This window comes from Lycium barbarum, chromosome 7, assembly GCF_019175385.1.
Source record: "Lycium barbarum isolate Lr01 chromosome 7, ASM1917538v2, whole genome shotgun sequence".
Lineage (NCBI taxonomy): Eukaryota > Viridiplantae > Streptophyta > Magnoliopsida > Solanales > Solanaceae > Lycium > Lycium barbarum.
The window spans coordinates 27,045,143-27,051,207 of NC_083343.1; positions in this window are offsets into that span (position 1 = coordinate 27,045,143).

Here is a 6,065-nt window from a genome sequence, read left to right on the forward strand (position 1 = left end):
AATGAGTGCCCGGGAGTATAGCCTTCACTTCAATTCATTGGCTAGATACGCTCCGACCATAGTGGCCGATACGGGAGATAGAATGCATAGGTTTGTGAATGGCTTAGGGCCACATTTTTTTAAAGACTGCTTGACAGCTTCGTTGCATGAGGGGATGGATATTTCCCATATTTAGGCTCACGCCCAGAATTTAGAAGAACAGCAACAGCCGCAGAGGGGTGAGCATGATATTGATAGAGGGTAGAGTGAGAGGGCTAGATCTGTTGGTGTCGGCAGCAACTATAGAGGGGGATCGAGGCAGTCATATTCTAGATATTCAGGCCATTCGACGACTAGTGCACCTCCCCAGTTTGCAAGCAGGAGATTTGATCGATCCATTCATTCAGGGCAAGGCCAGAGCTAAAGAGCTTCAGGTTCCCAATTTGGAGGTGATTATAGTCAGAGGAGACCACCAGTCCTAAGATGTAGTCAGTGCAGAAAGTCACATTCGGGCCCGTGTCGCCATGATTCAAATGCTTGTTATGTTTGTGGACAGACTGGGCACTTGATGCATGATTGTCCCTCGAGGTATGGTGGAGGTGGGGTTCAGCCCACAGGATCAGCAGCCGGTTCTTCCTCATCTGTGCGTCCGATAGGGCAGACTCCCCAGATTTCAGCAGGTCGTGGCAGGGGCAGAGGGGGAGCGTCCGGTTCAGGGGGCACTCAACCCCGTATTTATGCTCTCGCCGGACGTCAGGATCTCGAGTCCTCCCCAGATGTAGTTACAGGTATATTGACTATATTCTCTCATGATATTTATGCGTTGATTGACCCAGGTTCTACGTTGTCTTATATCACTCCGTCTATTGCTGATTGTATTGGGGTGAGGCCCAAGCCAATCAAACCTTTTGAGGTATCTACTCCGGTTGGTGATCCCGTAATAGCTAAACAAGTGTACAAAAATTATGTGGTGGTGGTAGGTAATCGTCAGACTATTACCGATTTAATTGAGCTGAAAAGGTTAGACTTTGATGTGATTATGGGCATGGATTGGTTGGCCTCTTGTTATGCCAATATCAGTTGCCGAACGAAAGTAGTTCGATTCCGATTCCCGGGAGAACCCGTGCTTGAATGGAAAGGTAACACAACATCTCCAAGGGGTGGGTTTATTTCCTATCTCAAGGCGAGGAAGATGATCGCCAAAGGCTACATTTATCATCTAGTCCGAGTTCATGACACTGAAGCAAAGCCACCGACTTTTCAATCCGTCCCGGTAGTAAATGAATTTCCGGATGTAGTTCCAGATGAACTTCCAGGCCTTCCTCCGGAAAGAGAGATTGATTTCACTATTGATGTGTTACCGGATACTCAACCAATCTCTATCCCTCCTTACTGAATGGCTTCTACAGAATTGAAAGAGCTAAAGGCACAACTGAAAGATTTTCTTAAGAATGGGTTTATTAGGCTCAGTTCATCACCGTGGGGAGCACCTGTCCTATTTGTAAGAAATAAAGATGGTTCCCTACGAATGTGCATTGATTATAGGCAGCTGAATAAGGTGATGATTAAGAATAAATATCCTCTCCCAAGAATCGATGACTTGTTTGACTAATTACAGAGTGCAAAATGGTTTTCCAAAATAGATCTGAGGTCAGGTTATCATCAAGTGAGAGTTAGAGAAGAAGATATTCCCAAGACAGCTCTCCAAATGAGATATGGCCACTATGAATTTCGAGTGATGTCATTTGGGTTGACTAATGCTCCGGCTGTGTTTATGAATTTGATGAATAATGTATTCAGGCCTCTTTTAGATTTGTTTGTAATCGTGTTCATTGATCATATTTTAGTATACTCTCGGACAGAGGCCGAGCATGCAGACCATTTACGTATTGTCCTTGGAATTCTTCGGACTCGAGAGTTGTATGCAAAATTTTCAAAATGCGAATTTTGGCTAAATTCTGTGACTTTTCTGGGCCACGTTATCTCAGCTGATCGCATTCGAGTTGATAGTCCGAAAATAGAGGTTGTGAAGACTTGGCCAAGGCCTACAACGCCTACAGAAGTCCGTAGTTTTCTGGGATTGGCAGGTTACTATAGAAGATTTGTAGAAGGGATTTCCTCTATTTCAGCCCCATTGACGAAGCTAACTCAAAAATCAGCAAAATTTCAGTGGACTGATGCTTGTGAACACAGTTTCCAGGAGTTAAAGGATAGATTAACCTCAGCCCCAGTTCTGACACTCCCAGAAAGACCAGACGACTATGTTGTGTATTGTGATGCCTCTAGCGTTGGGTTAGGTTGTGTGTTGATGCAGCACGGTAAAGTCATTGCCTATGCTTCAAGGCAGTTATGGAAGCATGAGAATAACTATCCGACTCAAGATCTCGAATTAGATGCGGTCATTCATGCACTAAAGATGTGGAGACACTATTTGTATAGTGTTCATGTCGAAATTTACACAGATCACAAGAGTCTCCAATATATTTTCAAGCAGAAAGAGTTAAATCTTCAGCAGAGGCGGTGGTTAGAACTATTAAAAGATTATGATGTGAGCATTTTGTACCACCCTGGAAAGGCGAATGTAGTGGCTGAAGCACTTAGCCGCAAATCAATGGGAAGTCTATGTGAGGTTCCTCCGGAGAAGAAAGAATTAACACGTGAGCTTCACCAACTAACCAGCCTTGGAGTTCGCCTAATTGATTCAGGCAATGCAGGAATTGGTATTCGTAACCCAACTGTTTCATCCTTAGATATGGAGGTGAGAGAGCGCCAATATGAAAATCCCCAGTTGAGCCGCTATAGAGATACCTTTTATGAGCAGGAAAAGTCGTCATTTGAAAGTTCTACAGATGGAGTTCTCAGATACCGAGATAGGTTATGTTTTCTGAATGTTACGGGACTACGTCGTCGGATTCTAGAGGAAGCTCGTTACTCTCGGTATTCTATTCACCCAGGGGCGACAACGATGTATCACGATCTTAAGCTAATGTATTGGTGGGATGGGATGAAGAAGGACATAGCAGAATTTGTAGCTCAATGTCCAACTTGCCAACAAGTGAAAATCGAACATCAAAAACCAGGAGGATTATTGCAGGCTATGGAGATTCCAACTTGGAAATGGGAAGTGATTAACATGGATTTCATTGTAGGGTTACCTCGCTCCCAAAGAAAGTATGACTCCATATGGGTGATCGTGGACAGACTCACGAAATCAGCTCATTTTCTCCCAGGCAGAACCACGTATTCAGCGAAAGATTATGCAAGGTTATATCTCAAAGAGATTGTGCGACTTTATGGTGTCCCGATATCTATTATTACCGACAGAGGAGCACAATTTATAGCTAAGTTTTGGAAGTCTTTCCAAGAAAGTTTGGGTACTTAGGTAAGGCTTAGCACAACATTTCATCCACAAACTGATGGGCAAGCCGAACATACTATTCAAACCCTGAAAGATATGTTATGGGCATGTGTGCTAGATTTCAGTGGTAGTTGGGATGACCACTTACCTCTTATTGAGTTTGCATACAACAATAGCTATCATTCCAGTATTCATATGGCCCCGTATGAAGCTCTATATGGAATAAATTGTAGATCCCCAATTGGGTGGTTTGAAGTATGAGAGGTAATGCTAATAGGCCCTGAGTTGATTCAACAATCGGTGGAAAAGGTCAAGGTTATCCGAGATCGATTAGTGACAGCCCAAAGTCGTCAAAAATCTTATGCGAACAACCGTCGGCAAGACTTAGAGTTCCAAGTTAATGATTGGGTATTCTTAAAGGTATCACCGATGAAAGGCGTGATGAGATTTAGTAAGAAGGGAGAAGTCCTCGATACATTAGACCTTATAAAATTGTCCGCAAGGTGGGTCAAGTAGCTTATGCATTGGACTTACCTTCAGAACTTGAATCAGTCCATCCAGTTTTTCATGTATCAATGCTCCGTAAGTGTATCGGAGATCCTACTCGAATCGTGCCGGTAGAGGATGTTCAAGTGACGGAAAGATTAACATATGAGGAGGTACCCACTGCTATACTAGATAGGCAAGTACGGAAACTTAGAAATAAAAAGGTGGCTTTAGTTAAGGTCTTGTGGCGAAACGATAATCGAGAGCAAATGACTTGGGAAGTAGAAGAAAACATGAAATCCAAGTACCCATACTTATTTCAACCCGGAAGAGATTCAAGATGAGACATCAATATTATGAGGTATATATGATTTCTTTTTATGCTTCTGTTCGTGTATGGCCATAATTTCTTGCTATTGTGTTGTGGCCCTGTGAGGCCATGTTATTATGGGCTGTGGTGAAAGGATGGTAGCGCCATATTACAGGGGAAACTCTGGCAAAATTTTTGTAGAATTCCCGAGAACTTAACATTTGAGGACGAATGTTTTTAAAGGGGGGAAGAATGTTACACCTCCCGTTTTATTGCAAGGAGATTTTGGCTTATTGGTGGTGTGTACCTTCGGTTCGGTAACCCGCATCAGAGCTTTGGACACGGGATATTTTTACTTTGTATGTGTACAGGAGTTTAAGTATGCATTTTTGACATTACGAGGGAGTTAGAAGTGAAACGAATCGAATCGGAGCAGTTCAGAAACTGCTGAAACTAGTCAGCGTCGACGGTCCAAGGGAAGGACCGTCGATATGTCGACGACCGGCGGATCTGGAACTTTCCAGCCCTGTTATAAATATAATATCCCACGTTTTATTCCAATATTTCTTCCAAAAACAGATCCTATGTTTCTCTAGAACCCTCTAAAACCCTCCCTCTATTTTCTACAACAAATCTATGCCAAGAAACCAAGATCAAAAGCAAAGACTAAGAGATTCATGTACTAGGAAGCCTATTAGGGTTTGTGAAGAGTAAGAATTTCTTTGGCATCCAAGTGAAGGATTTCATTTTAATGGATAAGAGTGAATCAAGGCCTATTCCCAAGTGATTAAGGTGAGCTTTATGTTTATTTCATGTTATTAAAAGTATTGAGAGGTTGAAAGACTTCGATTATGGAAGAGGGGAGAATATGGGGTGAAATTATGAAAATAATAATATTCTTGAATCATAGCTCTTGATATGTAATGAGTATAATCTTGTTATGAATAGTAATAAAGATGTTGAAGGGGCATTGTGTGAGGTTGGATACGGTATGGTGCCATAGTTAGGATTACGAAGGAGTTTGATAGGGAATGTTGAGAATTTACTAATATCTAGCTTGATAAAGTTATTGATTGAGATATTATAGGGGTTGTTTATTATGTGGAGGAAGTCATCAAAATATAGGAGATCTTACCCAGTTTTCGTTAGCTTTAGATTAAGCCTAAGTATGTCTTCGATTATCTAATTTTAGTACGAACTCTCTTGAAGGTAGAAACTTGAACATTGGAGGAAAGCATTCAAGTGATAAAGTTAGCGAAACGTAAAGGTATGTAAGGCTAGTCCATTCTTTCCTAAGGCATGACTCCTATGACATGACTTCCTTTATTGTTCCATGACCTTCTTACATTCCGGAACCTATGAGTCGATGTTTATAAAGAGCTTCCTATGAGATAAATATAAGAGATATGTCGTGAATATGATAACGATAATGATGAGTCTAAGCCTAGAGATCCAAAAGCTTATGATATGACAATTCCATGAAGCTAATGATCCTTATACGATTTCTTGATGTATTCATTGTTGCTAAACCCACCTTATAATGTTAATTCCTTCAAGGTGAGGTATGATGATTATGATTACTCCATAATGTAAATCAGGAGTTCTCGACCTTACCTCACCCCGATAGAGTTGTAGTATGTAATTGATTTCTTATGCATACTTTATGAGATGTGTATGATGATAAGATTCCACCGTGCCTATATGGCCGGACATGTCACCGCGAAGGCGGGCTGCATACGATTCCACCGTGCCTAGATGGCCCGACATGTCACCGCTAATGCGGGCTGCTTATGATTACACTGTGCCTAGAGGGCCGGACATGACACCACTAGTGGGCGGCGTTATGATGGTTACTCGGATGCCGGTTAACGATGATAGTATATATGATATGCATACATGTGTTTTCCTTTAAAGGTTAAGCAGGTTATATCT